Source organism: Cnephaeus nilssonii, assembly GCF_951640355.1.
Source record: "Cnephaeus nilssonii genome assembly, chromosome: 7".
Taxonomy (NCBI): Eukaryota; Metazoa; Chordata; class Mammalia; order Chiroptera; family Vespertilionidae; genus Cnephaeus; species Cnephaeus nilssonii.
In genome coordinates this window covers 80,341,050-80,363,069 of record NC_137078.1, presented here as the reverse complement: position 1 = coordinate 80,363,069, position 22,020 = coordinate 80,341,050, and the positions used below count along the sequence as shown (strand labels likewise).

Below are 22,020 nucleotides of genomic sequence, written 5' to 3'. Positions count from 1 at the left end.
ACCTATCACAATCGTACTTAGTTACGCATATGATAGACTTCTTAATGTTGCCTCTCCAGTTGGAAGTAAGCTCTGTGCAGGGACCACATTTGTCTTGTTTACTGTTTTCCTCCTAGCTTCGAATATAGGGCCTTGACCATAGTAGGTGCTCAATAAGTGAATGGAGGATAAGGAGTTCTTTTCCTTGAGAGGAGCTCAAAGGTTAGTGGAGAAGACAGACATGCAAACAACTCCACAGTGAACTCGGTAATGCTGTATTGGAGGAAGAAGAGTTTTGGGCAGGTTTAGTTTTGAGATACCAGTGGGAACTCAGGGTATGGTGATTCCCAAACACCTGGAACTGAGTGGAAGCTGAGATGTAGAGGGGGAGTAAAATGTATAGGAGAGGTGTAAAAACTACCTGAGTATGCCATATAATTCAGGGAGAAAGGCTGAATGAGGAGAGGAGAGGGAGGAAGCTGGAACTGTGGGGTAAGTTTCTGGGCCAGGGAAGGGGCAGAGGTGGGAGGTGTCAACGTAAGAAACATCCAAACCTGTAAGATTTTTTTTTTTTATTTGAGCCAAACTGATGACAATTGCTGGGAAGCAAAAATCTCAAGGGATTGAGAAAATGCTCTGGAGAATGATAGTTATACATCTTATTTTATACATTACAATCAAAAGAGGAGGCCTAAGGGGGTTACGAGAAATCCACTGCTGGGTACAGGATAGTTAACAATTACACAATAACAATAACAATAACAATGAGGGGATTTGTGGTCTCCTGCTCTCCTGCTCTGATGTGGTTGTGCTTTCAGGGGTCCTGCCTGGCTTTCCTTGAGCTTGTCAGGTTTAATATGCGGTCCCTTTTTCATCCACAGAGGTAAGAAGAGATCAAGCACAGAGTGTTTTAGAAACCAAGTGGAATGACTATGTATTTTTGTATCCATCTGGTTTACCTCTGTTGTTCCTAGTATTTTGTACTGGGGATGGCATATACTAGACACTCAGAAAAATCTGTGAATTTAAAATTAAATTCAATCAGAACCTTTCAAGAAGCACCACACAGAAAGCAGTCCACGGGAAGTGCTCAAAGAAGGAAGAGTAAGCAGCGTGGAAGGAATGTTGCTGAGGCCAGAAGGGCGAGGAGGATGTCGCAGGGTCTTGAGTCTTGAGTTGAGACTGGTGAGCTTTCCCCCCAAAAGAACAGTAGTTTCCTTCAATGTTTATTCATATTTACTTTGTTTACTCTGCCTTGGGGATGCAGAAATCTATCAAAACTGATCTCTGCTCTCAAAGAGCTCAGATCTGGTGGGGAAGACAAACACATGTGATAATATAGAATAATATAGGACCCCTAAAAGCACAGCCACACCAGAGCAGTGCAAAGGTACTGCAGGAGGACAGAGACGGGAAGGAGCTCGTAAACTTCTAAGGCTTCACAGAAGCGGTGACATCTGAGCTCAGTCTTTAACAGTTCGAGTTCACTAGGACAGGAATTCCAGCGCACATCAGCCTGTGCAAAACCCTGTTATTTCCGGAGAAGCCTCTTTATAATGTAGATTCCAAGGCTACACTCCCCGGGAAACTTCTGGCACCCATTTTGAGAAGCTTCACAGGACCCCACTTTATCGGAAAACCTCCTTCAGGGCTCCCATTGTTATTGGAGGCGGAGGTGGGGGAGGGCGCGGTGGCGGGAGATGAAGCCCATCCCAGCTCCCGGATCTCGGAAGGTCACTATCATAATAAAAACAACTCCATTTTGAATCGCGCTTTCAGGGTACTGGGCTGCTCTCACGTGCCTTACTTTGTGAGAGCCTCACAACAAGTCTGTGGGGTCGAAATTACGAGTCTGGTTTCCTGGGGAGGGACCTGAGGCTCAGAGCAGGCGGACTATTTGCTCAAGGTCACAAAGCGATAAGGAGCCCGTATGGAATGAAAGCTAGGAGACCGGATTCTCAGCTCTGAGACTTTCAACAGTGAAAGCAGGCCGCGGGTGGGTGGGGTCCGGCCCTCCCTCCAAGCTGCTTCCAAAATGGTGCGGGCTGTAGCGTCAGCAACACCTCCGCCCCTTCCGTCCACCTCCGCCCTTCTTCCCCAGGCCACCCAGGCGGGGGGAGGGGATGGAACGGGGCGACCCACGTGACCGACGACGACCTGGCGCGTGACGCAAACGGCGGGCCCAACGCTTGATCTGCCTTGTGGGAAACGTAGTTCAGCGCACCGTCAAGTGGGCGAGGAAAGGCGGGTCTACGACTACATTTCCCAGGAGGGAGCGAGGCGACGCTGCCGCTGCCGCCGTCGAGAGCGGGGACGCGGGCGCGCTGTCGGGCGGGGGCGAGGTTTGGGCCGGTTGTGCCGTTGCGAGGCTGCAGCTGCGATCGCTGCGGTGGGCCCAGGTGAGTGAGGGTCCCGGGTGGGATGTAGGGCCGTCTGACCGGTTCCAGTCATTTAATCTTTTATATTTTCACTGCGGTGGCTGGGTCATGGTCCCCAGGCTCGCCTGGCTCGGAGCCGCTCCCCCGCGCCTACCCCCTGGCCTCCGAGCGGGCCCTCGTCCTCCGGCTCCTCCCCCTCCCCGCCCTACTGGGCTCCCCTGCGCTCCGGCCTAGTTCCCGACGCTCAGGGCTGCCTTTTCTCCGGAGCAGTTTCTACCCTTCTTTCTCCTCCTCGCAAGCTGTGTGGGAGCGGCCTCCCCGCCTCCCCCCCAGTCGCATGAACCAGATTATTTGGGTTCCTTTTCCCGGAACTCTTGAGTGCCCTTCTCCCCCCCCCCCCCCAATCTCCATTGGCCTGGTTCTGTCTTCCCCTAGGGCGCATGTGGCTGGCACTCAGTAAATGTTAGTACCTTTTCCGTCCTTGTTGCCGCGTGGCCAGAGGAGGCATGGTCCAAATTTATCTGCCTCGGGAACATTGGTACGCCCACGTTTGTTTCAATCTCTTGAGCTGGAGATGAGGCCGACTTGACTTGCATTCCAGTGATAATCTGCGTGTGTTCTGCTTACATGAGGCAATTTTTTTTTTTTTTGGCCTTCCTTAGCATCTAACCAACTTTTATCAGCTGTTCTATTTGCCTTTGTGAATCTTAGGGGAGGAGCATGGCGGCAGAAGCTGGCGAGTAGCGCTGGCGCCCCGAAGTTGGAAGCCATGAGTGGTAGTACCGTGTTGACGGGGAGGTGGTTAATTGGGTAGAAAGGAAAGCCTCAGAGTGTGGAAAGCCTGGCGGGAGAGAGCCAGTGAAGCTTCTTGTGGCAGCATTAACAGAAATATCTTAGATTCAGCGTGCCTGCATTCAAAATTTGGCCCTGCTAGCTCTCGATTTTAGGTCAGGGGGCTTCACTTCCAAGCGCCCCAGTTTCCTTATCTGCAAAATAGCTGTGAGTAAGTAACGGTGGCCACTTTATAGGATTATTATGAAGGTTAAATAGATTAAATTGAAAACCGCTTAGCTCATTACCTAATATGTATTAAACCCTATTATTATTGTCACCATCATTTATAGGATTTCTAGATTGTGGGTCCAGAGTGGAAAGGCATGTATCACACCGTCATTTTCCTTCCCTTTCAGGTGGTCCTCTCTTTGTTTGTGAAAATACTGTCTGTAGTAAAAATACTGCCTGTAGTAGTCTGTCCTGTTATCTAGATTCTAGACAGCCTTATAAAGATTCAAAAACGGCTGCTGCCTTGAACAACTTGTGGAGCAAATTGGGCTTTTAGTTTGTTCTTCACTGGGAAATGTTTCATGACCTAGTGTACACACTATAGCAATATCAGAAACATTTTCGGCAGCTATTTAGGCTTGCTTGTATTTTGTACAAGAGGTGAGTTGGAGTTCCTATAAGAAACTAACAAAAAACCTTTATGTCCAGTACAATTCCATCTTTTTTTTTTAAAAAAAAAAACTTTCACAAGAGTGAAAGCTCTTCAGTTTTGGAGACTACAGTTCAATTTTAAAAAATATATTTCTGTTGATTTCAGGGAGGGAAGGAGAGAGAGAGAGAGAGAGAGAAATATCAGTGTTGAGAGGGAATCATTGATTGGCTGCCTCCTGCACGTCCTCCACTGGGTATCCAGCCTGAAACATGGGCATGTGCCCTGAGGAGGAATCGAACCTATCACCTCCTGGTTCATAGGTGCACACTCAACCACTGAGCCAGATGGGTGGGAGACTACAGTCCATTTAAAAAAAAAAATCTTTATTGATTTCAGAGAGGAAGGGAGAGGGAAAGAGATAGAAACATCCATGATGAGAGAGAATCATTGATTGGCTGCCTCCTGCACATCCCCTACTGGGGAGCAAGCCTGCAACCCAGATATGTGCCCTTGACCGGAATCAAGCCTGGGACCCTTCAGTTCGCAGGCTGGCGCTCTATCCACTGAGTCAAACCAGCTAGGGCTACAGCCCAATTTTTAAAACTTTATTTTAGCCCAGCCATCTTGCTCAGTGTTTGACCATCAACCCATGAACCAAGAGGCCTCTGGTTTGATTCCTAGTCAGGGCATATGCCCAGGTGGCAGCTGGATCTCCAGTAGGGGGCGTGCAGGAGGCAGCCAATTGATGTTCCTCTCATTGATGTTTCTATCTCTATTCCTCTCTCAAATAAATAAATAAATAAATAAATAAATAAATAAAACATTGTATTCACATATTTCTTTTAAAAAATGTATTTTAGAGAGGAAGGGAGAGAGAGAAACATCAATCAATTGCCTCCCACACGCACCCCAACTGGAGGATGGAACCCGAAACCTGGGTATGTGCTTTACCCAGAAGGAACTCACCACTGTTTGGTGTACAAGAGGATACTCCAACCAACTGAGCCACTGGGCCAGGACAGATTTATTCTTACTTAGCATTCCCTGTAGCTTGCAGTAGAGCACATTTTAGCCAAATAATAGATTACTTAGGAATGTTTATCACTGATTTCATAAGACATTAAAAACATTTTCCTTAGATTGTAACTGGCAAGAAAAGTCAGAAATCAGAGTTGACTGGATGGAGTTTGTGGCTTAAGGTTCTTTAACAGGTGAAAGGTAGCATGATGATGTGAAAGAACTGGGACACAGAGTCAGTACCTTTTTGGCAAATTCCTTTTTTTGTTCTAATGTTTTATTTTATTTAAAAATTTTGTTTATCAAACGTACTGATTTTTTAGAGAGAGTGGAAGGGAAAGAAACATTGATTTGTTGTTACACTTATTCTTCCCCCCCCCCCCCCCCCCGTCCTCCCCACCCACCCCCCTGTTCCACTTATTTATGCATTCATTGGTTGCTTCTTGTATGTGCCCTGACCAGGGATCCAACCTTGGTGTTTAGGCATGATGCTCTAACCAACTGAGCTACCCAGCCAGGAGCTCTCCCTTTTTTTTAAAAAAAAATATTTTGATTTCAGAGAGGAAGGGAGAGGGAGAGAGGGAGAGAAACATCAATGATGAGAGAGAATCACTGACCGGCTGCCTCCTGCATGTTCCCCACTGGGGATGGAGCCTGCAACCCAGGTCTGTGCCCATGACCGGAATCAAATCCGGGACCCTTCAGTCCGCAGGCTGACGCTCTATCCACTGAGCCAAACTGGCTAGGGCCCCCCCTTCCTTTTTGGGGGGCTGTTTTTCTCCTGCAAAACTAGGTTTGTGTGAAATATCCCTAGGAATGCTTTCATATAATTCTAGTCATATTTGTTCAAAACTTTGTTCTCCTGGTTCAGTGTGTTTGCATCTAGATTGGGTTGCATCATGGTCTCTCAATCACAGGGCTCTGGATCTTGGATTAAAGCCAGTTGTATACCCCTTAAAGCTATACACCCTATACATGATCTGAAGATAATGAACTTTCTCTTTATTCTTCTAGCACTTCAAGTCACAATTCTAATTTACAAATAACTATTTCAGTGAGATTAGAAATAGATTCATACAAGTTATAAGTGTAGACTAGAAGTTGTGTTAACCAGGTTCTCAGCAGAATATTACTGAGCAGAGATAAACTCCTCTGTTGCATTGTAAGTACCTGGGAGGTTTTCTGATTCATCTTTGTGCTTTCAACAGTGCCCAGTGAAGGAAATTAACAATTAGTTGTTATTATTTTAGTGCTTGCTATATTATTAGGAACTGTACTCAAATTTTGTTGTTCTCATTTAATCATTGCAACAGCTTGTGAGGTAGTGTTACTCCTTTTTTATAGATTGAAAAACATGCTTAAGAAAGTAAAAATGTGTTTTGTTTTTTAATATGTCTTTAAAAACTGATTTTAAAGAGAGGAAGGGAGAGAGAAACATCCATTGGCTGCCTCCTGCATGCTCCATACTGGGGAATGAGCCCGCAACTTGGGCATATGCCTGACTAGGAATCAAACTGATAATCTTTGGGTGCAGGGACAATACTCAACCAACTGAGCCACACTGCCAGGGCAAGAGTCAAAATGTTTTAAATTCGTTTTTCTGTGCCTCCACAGCCTGTAATCTTTCTTGCCTCGACATACTGTTTTACAAAGACATTTTTCAGAGTGCACTCAATGAATGTTAACTTAGTGAAATATTTGTAAGATGTTTAAAAATCTATGTATATTGTTTCAGGTTTTGATGTTAGCATTTTTAGAAGAGAGAATAGCCAGTCCTTACAGGCCAACTGAATATTAAGATGACATCTCAAGGCAACCAGTGGTTGGTAACTGTTCCAAAATAAAACATTAAAACCAGCGACAGGGACTAGAAATTGGGAATAGGGAGGGAAGAAAGAGATCTCTTTGTTATATGCTCTTGTACAGTTTGAAGTATTGGCTGTGTATATTTTTTTTCCTTTTTTAAAACTACATATGCAACAACATAGATGAGTCTTGACATTATTATGGTAGGTGACATAAGCTAGACATAAAAGGACAAATATTGTATGATATGATTAATATGAGGTAGTAGCGTAGTCACATAGAGAGAGACAGTAGAATGGTGGTTGTGGGCGATTACTGTTTAATGGGTATCTAGTTTCAGTTTGGGAATGTGAAAGTATTCTGGAGATGGATGATGGTGATGGCTGTGTAAGTGTGAATATACTTAATGCCACTGAACTAAACTATGCACTTAAAAATGGCTAAAATGGCCCTGGCCGGTGTGGCTCAGTTGGTTGAAGCATCGTCCCAGGCGCCCAAAGGTTTCCTGGTCAGGGCATATACCTAAGTTTCAGGTTCAGTCCCCATTTGGGGCACATGGGAGGCATCCAATTGATGTTTCTTTCCCTCTCTCCCTCCCCCTCTAAGCATGTCCTCGAGTGAGGGTTAAAATTATGTTTAAACTGGTAAATTTTGTGTTAGTTATACTTTATGATAGTAAAAAGAAACTAATTTATTTGTCATTCAATGAACATGTATCTAGACGCTGGGAATACAAAAAGGAATTTGATCTGGTAATTACTACCAATATTAGCATAGTAATATTGCAGGAACAATAGTTTTCTAGGAAGTAGAGGCTTAAGTTGTAGGGAAATGGCGGTAGCTTATAAAAGTTTTGTAATGTGATTAAAAATATAATACATTCTGGGAAGATAGCTGTTAGGGTTTCAGATAAGATAGTCTTATCCTCTTGTGGATGACTAGAAGGACTCAAATGAGTTGTTATTTGGTCCTGAGTGTCTCTGCATTGTGTGAGAGCATGATTTTAAAAGTCATCAGTCTAAGTAGAAACTGTCATATGCACAGATGGCATGTTGATCCTTCTCATGTAAACTGAGAACCTGTGGCACAGAATAATGGTATCTTTTAGGAGGCAGACTCATTCAGCCTGCAGTCAAGTATAGGCTTGTGTTTATTACCAGAGTGTATTGTTTAAGAGGTTTTGAAGATGTAATAAGCATCATATATTCTGATTCTGCCATAAAACCAAATTCTGAATTGTCAAGAGAAAGAAGGTAATTGTTTAAATGACCATATGACTGACTACCTTTACCAGCTGGTTGAAGTCTTTGTCCTTTTTTTTTTTTTTTTAATTGATTTCAGAGTGGAAGGGAAAGGGAGAGAGAGAAACATCAATGATGAGAGAGAATCACTGCTTCCTCCTGCAAGTCCCCCACTGGGGATGGAGCCCGCAACCAGGGCATGTGCCTTGACTGGGAATCGACCCATGACCTCCTGGTTCATAGGTCGATGCTCAAGCACTGAGCCATGCCAGCTGGGTGAAGTCTTTGTCTTTTAACTGTCATTTTGACATTGGCCTGATTGATAATATAATGTTTATGAAATACTTAATGTGCTAAGCTAGGTTTCAAGAACATTACATACATGTTAATTTATTCAATTTTCATAGCAATCCTGTGTAGTAGGAACCAGTTTTACATATGAGGAAACGGAGATAGTGAGATTTAATTAAGTACAGTCAAACCTGGGTTCTCAAACCTTTCCCATCTTTTTCTTTTTTTAAAAAGATATGTTTTTATTGATTTTTTTTTTTTACAGAGAGGAAGGGATAGGGATAGTTAGAAACATCTGATGAGAGAGAAACACCAATTAGCTGCCTCCTGCACACCCCCCACCGGGGGATGTGCCCACAACTTGACGAGAATCGAACCTGGTACCCTTCAGTCTGCAGGCCAACGCTCTATCCACTGAGCCAAACCGGTTAGGGCTCAATTTTTTAAAATATATGTATATTATTGATTTCAGAGAGGAAGGGGGAGAGAGAGAGATCAGTGGTGAGAATCTGCCTCCTGCACAGCCCTTACTGGGGATCGGGCCCACAACCCGGGCATATGCCATTGACCAGAATCAAACCCGGGACCTTTCAGTCCACAGGCTGATGCTCTATCCACTGAGCAAACCCGGCTAGGGCTCTCAACTTTGAAAAAATTCTTGCCTGTTGTTCCACACAGACTCTTCATAGAGGCTAATTATTCTGTCACCTCAAACTCAATATTAACGTCTCCAATAAATACCTGACCATTATAAAAAATGTCTTTCAAATCATCAAGAAGAGTCAGAACACCACTCAAAATCATTTGCCTTTTTTTCTTTTTAAGCAAATGTCTAATTTTGGAACAGTTTCAGATAATCAGAAAATAGTATATGTACACCACACGTGCATTTCCCCTGTTAACAGCAGGTAGAGGCCGCGAAGTATACTTATGACTGTCCAAATGACACAGGCAGGACAATTTGGGGTGGTGGTGAATAAACACTGTGGTGGCAGGGATGACTTGGGGCTTCAGGTGTCTCCTTTTACAGAATGAACTAAGGGCCAGAGCCTCATTTGTATCTCTACCCATTGGGACAATGGGAAATTGAAGACTTGTTGGGATGATAAAGTTCTTGCCAATGTCCAAAAAGAGGTTAATAAGAAACATGATGGGATACTAAAATGGAAGATTTGTGTGTGTTTGGTTAGAATTTTAAGGATGGGTGAATTGGAATAGTTCCTTAATTCAGTGAGTTGTAGAGTAAGCAGTTCTCAGTCCTATAATTGTCATCAGGCTTTCCCTCAAATTGATGTGAGTCCCTGTGCCTCTGCAGTTAGAAATAGGGAAAGAGGTTTTGGATGCTGTAACCTAGGATGAATTCTATGAATAAGCTGCAAGAATATATGCAAAAGAAAAAATATATATATGCTACAGTATTTTGAGTTTTTGAAAGTGCTATATTTTTACTGTTTATCAATTAAGTAAAATATATACCAACATTATCACTAATTTGGTAACAGGCTGACTGAGTAATAATTTCATCTGTATAGAACAGTTTTATCCTGTTAGTTTTAAGGGTAGGTTTTTGTTGCCTCTTTGTAATGTAAATGACCTGGTTACCTTTGGTATAGGTCAAGAGTTTATTGCTTGGGTTATCAGCAGATGTATCACTGTTAGGAAAATGGGCATATTAACAGATAGAATGAGATGAGTGTAAGGAGAGACATGTCTAGGATAACACAGAGAAGCAGTACCTAACCCAGCCTGGGTAAGCCAGGGACAGCTGGCTGGGGGAGGAGACCCTCATATGAATGGGTTTGGAAGAGGCTTTCTAAGCTGAGGGTTCCACATGTACCAAGAGACCATTCTTTAAGAAAATACATCACATTCTTCCTGGCTAAATAGGCAAGGATTCAGCTGTATGTAAGCTACAGGTTTCAGAAAAAGGCTAAGTTGGGTATCTGACTGAGTGAATACTAAGTGAAAAAAAAAAAAATTAATGTCAAGCCTGCATCTTTAGATGATTTGAATTGCGGTGCCTTCCTACTTTATAGTAACGTGAATGAATGATAAAGCTTTAATAAGCTAGGAGTGAGGACATTAACTACATACATGAGCTTGTTGATCTTGGATTTTTTGTTTTAGATAACTCCCTACATAGCTTTGATATGTATGTCCATGTTTGTAATGTTTAGGTCTGGGAATATTTAAACAACTGGATCAGAAGGGTCTTTTTTTGTGTTTGAGGGATGAGGATAGGGAGCTATTTTAATTTGAAATGTATTGATTAAATTTAGCATAACTCAGTTAAGTATTTTTGTTTCAAATATCTAATTATTCTGAAGTAATTTTCCAGGTTGAATTATGGAGTGTGTGAATTAATTAGTCTTGCATAATGCAAACTGTAACATCTGAAATGTTGCCAATGAAAATATCAAGTTATAGGAGGAAGGTTTTGGCTTTCCTTAGTGGAAGATGTTGAATATGTTAAAACCTGTATGAGAGACAGGCAGACAGAGACTCTCAGGCCAGTCAGTATACTTAGAGTGAGGTCCATGTTCACTTGGAGTGAAATTCAGGGCTACAGTAGAATTTTTGCTTATAGATTTCAAGTGTGTGAATTTCAAGATGCAATCTGCAAGGATTGTGTAGCTATTTTATCACTGCTTATTTCCTCTCATTCCAGAATTGTATCCTGACTTTGTACATTGGAGAAGCCAGCAGCATTGCCCGTGTTTGTTTGAGGTAGTGTCTGTGTGGGATCCATTGCAAGTCGAATTATTGTTCATATAAGGTAAATGCAAGGTGGTAAAAGGAGCTAATAACTTCACTGACTTCTAAAGCCGGTCTTACATTATTTAAGAGTTGTATGTTCGTAACAGTCCTTAATGGGACTTTATTAAGCAGTGTTTGTCAGTTTAACCAACTGAAGTAAGAGGGTAAAGTAGCCAGCTCTCTTTGATTCCTTTCTAAGTTGTAGAATCAGCATGTGCCCTGACAAGGGAATTGAATCTTGACTTTTCAGTGCATGGGAGGACGCTCAACCAGCAGCTTAGCAGTTACTTTTTTTTTTTAATATACATATATATTTTATTGATTTCAGAGAGGAAAAGAGAGGGAGAGAGAGACAGAAATATCAGTGATGAGAGAGAATCATCCATTGGCTGCCTCCTGCATGCCCCATACTGGGGATCTAGCCTGCAACCCCAGTATGTGCCCTGACTGGACAGTAGTTACTTTCTTTTTTTAAAAAAATTATTTATTGTTGAAAGTAATACACATGTCTCCTTTTTTCCCCCATTGACCTCTCCTAGCCCATGCAGTTACTTATTAATTTTAACTAACTTTTCAGTTCTTTACATATTTATTCATTTGGAAATATTGAAGAAAGGTCATCTATAAACTTGACATATGTAATTATGGTTAATGTTTTGGTGCATCCTCTCTTTTCATGCATATCGTATTTGGATATCTGTGTGTTTAATCAAGTTGGGATTGCACTGTCTAGGAATTGAACCTGCAACCTTTTTGGTGTATAAGATGATGCTCCAGCCACACAAGCAACCTGGCCAGGGCCAAGTTTTCATGTTTAAATGACTGATGGCATTTCATCATTGATGTGCTGTGTAATTTTAACTAGTTCTTGTTGGTAGACATTTAAGCTTCTCTCTCATTTTTCCCAGTCTTAGATAACTATGTGGTGGATATAAATAAATTCATGTATACAAGGAAGGCAAAAGTAGGTTTATAGTTTTGAGCAAGCATGTCAAACTCAAAGGTGAACACGGGCCAAATAAATAAGATTTAAGTTAATGTGGGCTGCAAAAAAACAAAAGCTTCAATTTTCATAGAAACGTAGGTTTATTTCAGTAGAGACATGCTGAATACAAAGGGCTGAAATAAAAGAGTAATCGTTAACATAAAATAATAGAACATTTTAATAAAAATATATTTAAAAATATATATATTTTATTGATCTTTTATAGAGAGTTAGAAACATCGATGAGAGAGAAACACCGATCAGCTGCCTCCCGCACCCCCCCCACTGGGGATGTGCCCACAACCAAGGCACATGCCCCTGATCGGAATCGAACCCGGGACCCTTCGGTCCGCAGGCCGACGCTCTATCCACTGAGCCAAACCAGTCAGGGCTAATATTCTTTTTTAAAAAAAATATATTTTATTGATATTTTTACAGAGAGGAAGGGAGAGGGATAGAGAGTTAGAAACATCAATGTGAGAGAAACATTGATCAGCTGCCTCCTCCACACCCCCTACTGGGGATGAGCCCGCAACCAAGGTACATGCCCTTGACCGGAGTTGAACCTGGGACCCTTCAGTCCGCAGGCCGACACTATTCACTGAGCCAAACCAGTTAGGGCTAATATTTTTTCTTGAACAATTTCTTACTGGACACTGACTAATACACAAATTAATATGCATAACGCAAATAAACCCATTTTTCTTGTTCTCTGAAAGCAAAATATTTCTTGTTGCCCACACCAAACAAGTCAGTCCAAGACTAATGATGTGGAAATCGGCTGCTAAAGTATTCGCTAGTAGTATTAGTGGAGAGAAATGATGTGCCTGCGCGTAAGGGAAATGAACGCAACACGATTATAGTACTCAGTCATTAGAAAACGTAGTTCGTTATTAATAACTAGAGGTCCGGTGCATGAATTTGTGCATGGGTGGGGTCCTGAAGGGGATGTGGGGGGTGGCCAGGATGTAATTGGCCCTCCAGGCAGGCAGTGGGATGCTGTTGCCGGCCTGGGATCTGGATCCATCCTACCGACATTTGCGCCAGTTGTCAGGAGCCACATGGTGGCCTCTTATTTATTGATTTATTTTTATTATTATTTTTAAAAATATATTTTTATTGATTTCAGATTGGAAGGGAGAGGGAGAGAGATAGAAACATCAATGATGAGAGAGAATCATTGATTGGCTGCCTCCTGCACATCCCCAACTGGGGATCAAGCTCGCAACCCAGTCATGTGCCCTTGACTGGAATTGAACCTGGGACCCTTCGGTTTGCAGTCGGATACTTTATCCACTGAGCCAAACCAGCTAGGGTTGGCGGCCACTTTTATATCCTTTCATCCTTGTAGAGCGTCTAGGGAGGGGAAGCCGTTGCGGTGCCCGAGGCCAGCGGTGCTGTCAGGGTGGTGCAGATGGGGTGGCGCTGGTCCATTGGTGCCTGGCTCGTTCTCCGGAGATTGGACCTGCAGGACTACTGAGGGACTGGCGGCCGCTGGGTCGGTGGGCCACCCGGACGGATCCTTAAGCTGAGTGGCACTCCCATTGTATGCCCCCTGGTGGTCAGTGTGCATCATAGTGACGGGTCATTGGGTTGCTGAGGCTTTTTAATATATATATAGACTAGAGGCCTGGTGCATGAAATTTGTGTACAGGGAGGGGGTGTGTCCCTCAGCCAAGCCTGCACCCTCTCCAATCTGGGACATCCCTTTTACAATCCAGGACTGCTGGCTCCCAACTGCTCGCCTGTCTGCTTGCCTGATTGCCCCTAACTGTTTCTGCCTGCCAGCCTGATCACCCCCTGACCATTCCCCTGTCAGCCTGATCGACATCTGACTGCTCCCCTGCCTGCTCGATTGCCCCCAACTGTTCTCCCCTGCAGGCCTGATTGCCCCCAACTGCCCTCCCTTGCTGGCTTGGTCACCCCCAACTGCCCTCCCCTGCAGGCCTAATTGCCCCCAACTGCCCTCGCTGCAGGCCTGGTCCCTCCCAACTGCCCTCCCTTGCTGGCCTGATTGCCCCCAACTGCCCTCCCCTGCCGGCCATCTTGTATCCACGTGGGGGCAGCCATCTTGTGTTGGAGTGATGGTCAATTTGCATATTACTCTTATTAGATAGGATTATATATATTATGTATAACAGGATATTGTAAAAATTAAGTTATGAATTTTGTTTAAAGCTTCAGTTTTCTTTTTTTATATATATTGATTTTTTTTTACAGAGAGGAAAGGAGAGTTAAAAACATCGATGAGAGAGAAACATCGATCAGCTGCCTCCTGTACACCCCCCACTGGGGGATGTGTCTGCAACCGAGGTACATGTGCCCTTGACTGGAATCGAATCAGATGCTTCTGTCTGCAGGCCGATGCTCTATCCACTGAGCCAAACCAGCCAGGGTTGTTCTTATATTTTTAATTTTAAGAGCTCCTTTTTGTTATCTGAACAAAGCAGAGAGGTGAAGTAGCATAGACTGTATGACTGTGGATAGTTTTATGTAAAATGGGGGTAATAGTAAGTAGTATCTACCTCAGGCGTCCTCAAACTATGGCCCTTGGGCCACATGCGGGTGTTTTTGCCGTTTTGTTTGTTTTTTTAAAAAAATATATTTTATTGATTTTTTTACAGAGAGGAAGGGAGAGGGATAGAGAGTTAGAAACATCGACGAGAGAGAAACATCGACCAGCTGCCTCCTGCACACCTCCTACTGGGGATGTGTCCGCAACCAAGGTACATGCCCTTGACCGGAATCGAACCTGGGACCTTTCAGTCCACAGGCGGACGCTCTATCCACTGAGCCAAACCAGTTAGGGCTCCGTTTTGTTTTTTTACTTCAAAATAAGATATGTGCAGTGTGCATAGAATTTGTTCATAGTTTTTTTTAAACTATAGTCCGGCCCTCCAGCGGTCTGAGGGACAGTGAACTGGCCCCCTGTTTAAAAAGTTTGAGGACCTCTGATCTACCTCATAGCAGCGTTGTAAGTTAAGTGAACATGAAAAGGACCTAGAGCCCTGGCCGATTTGGCTCGGTGGATGGAGTGTTGGCCTGTGGACTCAAGGGTCCCAGGTTTGATTCTGGTCAAGGGCATGTACCTTGGTTGCTGGCGCATCCCCAATAGGGAGGCGGCTGATTGATGTATCTCTGTTATCGATGTTTCTAACTCTCTGTTCTTCTCCCTTCCTCTCTGTAAAAAATCAATAAAATATATTTTAAAAAAAAGAAAAGGACCTAGAGAGGTGCCTGGCTGGTTAGTCTATTATTATTATTTTAATATGTAGTTTTTAATATAATAGACAGCATCAGATTGCTTTACTGAAATGATGAAATATTTTGGAGTTCTATTGGGCAAATGTCATCACTTTTTCACTTTTGCCATGACTATCATGAATTTGAGCATGTTTATCTATTTGCCTACCCGCTTGGTTTTATTTTTCTAGGAATTACCTGTTCATTTTTCCTATTGAGCGGTTTATATTGTGTTCCTGTTCTTTTGTGGTGGATACAATTACCTTTTATCGGTCAGGAAATTACTGATAAACTTTTTAATAGGCTTAGGCTCAACAAATAGACACTGATATTTTCCTTTTTTGAAGGCTTGCTTTTTTTACATTTCTTTACTATAACTGGTATTTTATTTTTGTTCATGGAAAGAAGACAATCTAACTTTTTGTATCATGTCGTTAATTAGTTATCCCAACTATTGATTTAATTTCTTTCCTAGTGGTTTGAAAACCACCTTTATAAGGGTATATTAGATAGTATATTTCTAAACTTTGTATTTTGTTTCACGTATTTGTCTAATCTTGTGCTAATACTTAATGTTTTTATTATTATAAACTTATTCATCTTTAAAGTGCTGCAAGCCTTTTTTTCCTCTTTAGCTAAGCAAACAAAATGTAATTTATTATTTTCATACTCATTTTTATCCATACAAAAATATAGCAGTTCTTCAAGAAACTTAAGTGTTGGAAATTTAAAAATAAAGATTAGGAAGACCATTACATAGGAAATCAGTTAGCATAATACTGGATTTTAACCACTTAAGGTTCTTATCTTTGTCTTTTAAGGCTGCTTTTGTTTTTTGATTCAATCAGTAGATACTTGAGCACTTGTTACTATGCTTGTTCTCTGTGCTAGGGATACCAGCAGTGAGCAAGACAGACAGTACCCCTGTTCTTAGGAGCTTGCTTTCTAGTTTGGGGAGGCAGGGAAGATACTTTCAGTTTTCCTAAATGCTAGGAAAGAAATAGGCCCACAAGATAACTTGGGGGTGGGGGAGCAGTGAGGTTTCACTAGATAACATATTAAAGGAAGACCTTTCAAGTAGGTGATGAGCTGAGATCTGAAGGCTGACAAAGGAGCCTCATGCTAGAGGCTTTAGAAAATGTTTATGTGGAGACAATGGTAAGTATAAAAGGTGCTGAGACTGTAAATGCCTAGCTCAGTGATGGGCAACCTTTTGAGCTTGGTGTGTCAAACTTCGCCAAAAAACTGAGCATAACTCGGGTAGTGTGTCACTTTGAGGAAAAAACATTATTTCACAAATGTTTCATCCTCAGGAGCAGCAAATGTTTCATCCCCAGCGGCCGCGTGTCATCAGAAATGGCTACGCGTGTCAGTGCTGACACGCGTGTCATAGGTTTGCCATCACTGGCCTAGCTTGTTGTAATTATAGGTAGAAAATTATCTTTTTTTAAAAAAAATATTTTATTGATTTTTACAGAGAGGAAGGGAGAGGGATAGAGAGCTCGAAACATCGATGAGAGAGAAACATCGATCAGCTGCCTCCTGCACACCCCCCACTGGGGATGTGCCTGCAACCAAGGTACATGCCCTTGACTGGAATCGAACCCGGGACCCTTGAGTCCGCAGGCCGACGCTCTATCCACTGAGCCAAACCGGCAAGGGCGAAAATTATTTATTTATTATCTCTTCAGGCTCATAATGTGACTTTGTAAGTTTTCTTTTGCTTTACAGAGAGTAAAGTCAGAAAGTAGTGAGAACCTTCTAAGTCACAGTCCCTCTTCGAACTGAAGTTTTCTTATGTGTTAAAAATAAGGTAATAATTTAGTTAATGATGTATTAATATTGAATCATTGTGTGCCATACAAATGTAAGATGTTAATAATAGGGGAAATCGGGCTAAGGAATATAGGAACTATTGTGGTTTAAACTGTGTTGCCCACTCCCAAAATTTATACGCTAAAGTCCTAACCCCAAGTACCTCAGACTGTGCTATCACTCGGAGATAGGGTCTTTTCACAGATAGGACTGATGCCCCTATAAAAAGGGAAATCTGGACATAGATATGTGGAGGGAAGACGATGTGAAGAGATGTAGGAAAAAGATGACTGTAAGCCAAAAAAGAAGCCTGGGACTCACAGGTCTCAGAAGGAACCAATTCTGACAACGCCTTGATTTTTTAAAATTTCTGTCCTCCAGATCAGTGGATCAATAGATTGCTATTGCCTAAGCCACCTAGTTTGTGGTACTTTGTTACAGCAGTTCTAGCAGACTAATATAGGAATTTTATACTACCCTTGCAATTTTTTGTAAATCTGACACTATTCTCACACAAAAAGTTCACTATTTGTTTTTTAAAATATATTTTTACTAATTTTATAGAGGGAGAGAGAGATAAACACATCAATGATGAGAGAGAATCATTGATCGGCTGCCTCCTGCATGTTCCCTACTAGGGATTGAGCCCAAAACCTGGGCATGTGCCCTGGCCGAGAATAGAACTGGTGACCTCCTGGTTCATAGGTCGACACTTAATCACGGAGCCACAGCACCAGGGCCAAAAAGTTTATTTTAAAAAAAGGAGTAATGGTGTCCATATCTTACAGATTTGAAGACCAAGGTAGACAGATAACTGGGAAATCCCTGCTTGCTGGAAGGGAACCCAAAATCCCAACACACAATAAGCAACCAAGCTAGGACTATAATTCAGTTTTCATTCAGAGTTTTCCATAGTATGTTACTTCAAGATGTGAGCATAAAAGTGAGTATAAGTGAAGGAGTATGCTGAAGCAAATACTCAACCTAAAATGCCTTGTTCCAAATAGACAGAACCCTTATTGAGTCACTTTATAATACTGGACCAGGTTCTGTAAGTAGTAGTGGCTTTGCCACCAAAAAAGAACTGGGTTCAAATCTTGGCTCTTCCATTCATTAACTGAATAAAATACTCTCCCAATCTTACAAAAAAGGGACCTTTACCTCACAAGACCAGCATGGGAATTAAATTAGTAAGTGTATGTAAACTGCCTGGCATACAGCAGGTGAGCTCCATAAGCTATGTTAGCTATAACAGCAGAGTGAGATTGAGCTCTGACAGCAAATAGATTTTACCACTGATTCCATTTTCCTAATATTAGTAATAAGTAATCAGATCTTCCTACACAGAATAAAGTGTTTTATACCTTTACTGGCTAAGTTGGCGTGTGCTACACTGAAGAGGTGTATAGAAGCAAGAGAAGGGCATATTCTGAGGTCATGACCTTTGGAGAACAAATCCCTTTGCTGCTGGATGTTAGCAGGGAAAATCAACAGCAACCTGAGGGGCCATTCATTTGGAAGTCATTCATCACAATATCCCCAGTGCAGGTAACTTGTATCTTCTGAGAATTTGCTCAATGGAGGTCTACTATGCTCAGGATCATCTATGCAATTAAACTCGCATCATTGGAGAAACAGAATGAACTGCATAGCATAGTCAGCAGTTTAAATCTAAGTTCATTCCAGACGCTTCTCTCCTGTATCTCTAGGGGAGGGTCTAATTATTTCCTAGGGTAACTTATGTGCATATATTTTTTAAAAGGAACAAAACTGAATCATTCATATACATTCCTACATGTTACATATTTAAAGCAAGTTCTACCAAATTCCATATAATTCAATATTTAATTATTTGTTATTATTTAAATTTTTTTTTTTTTTTTATTTTAGAGAGGAAGAGAGAAACATGGATTTGTTGTTCCACTTATTTATTCATTCATTTGTTGATTTTTGTATGTGCCCTTACTAGGGATCGAACCTGCTACCTTGGCATATCAGGATGACACTCTAACAAGCTGAACTACCTGACCAGGGCTAATTCAGTATTTAAAGTTTGAGGATTTTAGTACTAAGTTGCATAATTATTATTTTTTTTAATGCTAGAGATATGCACAGTTGTTGATTCTGTTTTCTCTTCCTCTTACACAGGACAGGGTAATCTGAGAAAAGCATAAAACAGTAAACATGTTTAATATTTCACCTGAGCTCCCCCCCCCACACCCCCCCCCTCCAACTACCCAGAGGCATACAGAGCACAAATGGGGCCCACAGCTTTGTCTATAATCCTTTATGAATAGTGAATTTCTTTCTTCGTTAATTTGTGCACCTAACTTTTTTAAATCTTAGTCATTTGTGTCTTCTTCACCAAAAGATTTCTAAGGGAACTAGGATAGCCAAAACTGTCTTGAAAAAGGAGGAAGTTGGAGAACCCACACTTTCTGGTTTAAAATGTATATAAACCTATAGTAATCAAGACTGTGCATGACAGATAGATCAATGGAATAAAATGAGAGTGCAGAAATACACCCTCACTTTTATAGTCAGCTGATTTTTGACAAAGATGTCAAGACATTTCAGTAGGGAAAGAGTAGTCTTTTCAACAAATGGTACTGGGACATATGGATATCCACATCCACATCCAAAACAATGAGGTTGACCCCGTACCTCACGTTATCATTATAACAAAATTTAAGTCAAAATGAATCATGGATCTAAATGTAAGAGCTAAAAGTGTAAAGCTCTTAGTTTTCAACTTAAGAGTAAATCCATGTGACTTTGTGCAAACCCTTCTTAGATATGACATCAAATACAAATGAAAAAATAAGATAAATTGGACTTCATAAAATGAAATTTAAAAACCCTTTTGTTTCAAAGGTCAACATCAAGAAAATGAAAAGACAGGCCTGGCTGGTTGTGCACTGAAAGGTTGCTGGTTCAGCTCTCTGTTAGGGCACACTTGCACTGGATCCCCAGTAGAGATGTGTGCAGGAGGCAGCCAATCAAATGTTTAACTCTCACATCGATGTTTTGCTTTCTCCCTCTCCCTTCCTCTCCTCTAAATAAATAAAAAATAAAGAAAATGATATCCTACAAGAATAGGAGAGACTTTGCAAAGCATGTATGTAATAAGGAACTTATGTCCGGAATTTATAAAGAACTTTATAGCTCAATAAAAGGACAAATAATCCAATAATTCAATTTAAAAATGAAGGATCCAAAAGTAGTTGCACAAATAACCAACACACATGAAAAGATGCTCAAAATCCCTAGTCATTAGAGAAGTAAAAATCAAAACATCAGTAAGATACCACTTTACACCTACTAAGATGGCTATAATAAAAAGACATAACAAGTGTTGGGAGATGTAGAGAATTGGGAACTTTCATACACTTCTGGTGGAAATGCAAAATTGTATAGCTGCTTGGAAATAATAGTCTGGCAGTTCCTCACAAAGTTAGGCATAGAGTTACCATATGACTGAGCAGTACCACACCCAGGTATGTACCCAAGAGAGAAAAACATCTCTGCACAAAAACATGTACATGAATGTTTATAGCAGCATTATGCATAATAGCAAAAAGTGGCAACAATCCCAGTGCCCATCAGCTGATGAATGAATAAATAAAGTGGGTTATATTGTGGTATGAAAATGGAATGTTCTAATAACATGGGTGATTCTTGAGAACATGCTAAATGAAAGAGGCCAGTCACAAAATCCCTGAAGTATCAGGCATAGGCAGATACGTAAAGACAACATGGATTAGTGGTTGCCTAGCACTGTTCGGGGAGGGGGTGTGCATGGAAACCAGGCTTACTATTTTAATTTTTCACACTATTTTTCTGCTCTTTTCTGATTTATCTTGAGAGCAATGCTGCACTGAAAAGTCTGGTGCCACAGGCAAGCAAGAACCATTTTATTACCCTTGGTTGTTAGGTTCATGTTTCTTGTTATTAGTCTTTTGTTACACAAAGCTTTGTTCTCTACAATTGGCTGTAGCATTCTTAGTTTAGGCTCTCTAAAATCTATAGCAGAAACATCCTTCTGTCTTTGGCAAGGAATGTGTTTTGCACTTAAAGTTCTCAAACATTTCAGGCAGAGCCTGTTTTCAATTTTTGCGTATGTTATGAGTTAAGAGTTAGGGGTTGGGGAAGAGAGCTGTTGGCTGCTTTAGTTAAGCCTCTGAACTCTCCTGGTTCAAGATAATTATGCTTCTGAGATTGATTGATTTTTATTTTTAACTGATCAAATTCACAGGAGATTGATGGGTGGGGTATACCATAGGGGTAGCCCATAAGGTAATGGCTACTCTGCCATAATGTCTATGTTTGAATTCTGAACTTAACCAGCTGTAGAACTTTGGGGCAAGTTACCAACTCTAAGTCCTCATTTCCTCTTTTGTAGAACAGGTACAGAACATAGTACTTAATGAAGTTTGTGTATATAAATGATATAATGCTGAAGGTTTGTAGCTCCTTGTCTGTCACATCTTAGTGTTAGCAATTGTTATTGATAAAGTGTCAGGGAATCAATTTCCAATGGATACAGATCTACCAGGAAAGCCAGTATTTGCCTAGGGTAGTCTTTTCTGGTAGACAGGTCCATCCAGAGTCCAGATTCCAAGCAAGAAGGTGTTTGAACATATTCAAGATACAGAGCAAGCGGAGCTAGATGTTCATTAGTAAGTCCATCAAATCAGGGTAGCTAAATTATCCTACTTGAGGAAATGATGTATCCTGGCTTTTCAGGAGAGTCCTAATTTAAAATCCTTTTCCCCATTGTCAGCATAAATGTTCTAAAAACTTTACGTTGGTAGATATTAATGTCACCCCCAGACCCCCGGCCTGTCTCAACCAGAAGCAGGTAAAAAATCTTGACTATGTTAGCATTTAGGTTGACGGTAGATATTTTTCTTTAGGTAATTATTATGGGTCATTAAACCATTGCATTCTTTTTCTCTGAATTGCAATTTCCCACTTTCAGTATTCAGTATTTTTTACTAAAACTGGTGTATTTATAAACTCATGTCATGGATGATAAACAGTTAGTGTATCTTATGGTATTGACATCATAAT

At 41.4% G+C, this 22,020-nt stretch overlaps 1 protein-coding gene across 3 annotated transcripts in view; it reads left to right on the top strand.

Annotated features, from left to right (window-relative positions):
• Positions 1-2,245: 2,245 nt before the first annotated feature.
• Positions 2,246-22,020, top strand: part of THRAP3 (thyroid hormone receptor associated protein 3) — a 50,539-nt gene continuing 30,764 nt past the window's right edge. The window contains exons 1-2 of one of the 3 annotated variants that reach the window (XM_079778114.1): positions 2,247-2,378; positions 10,816-10,874. The gene's annotated coding sequence lies outside the window, so the exon portion shown is untranslated. Of the gene's footprint in view, positions 2,379-10,815; positions 10,924-22,020 lie in introns of all 3 variants that reach the window. The other 2 variants (XM_079778113.1, XM_079778115.1) reach the window with 2 other exon arrangements.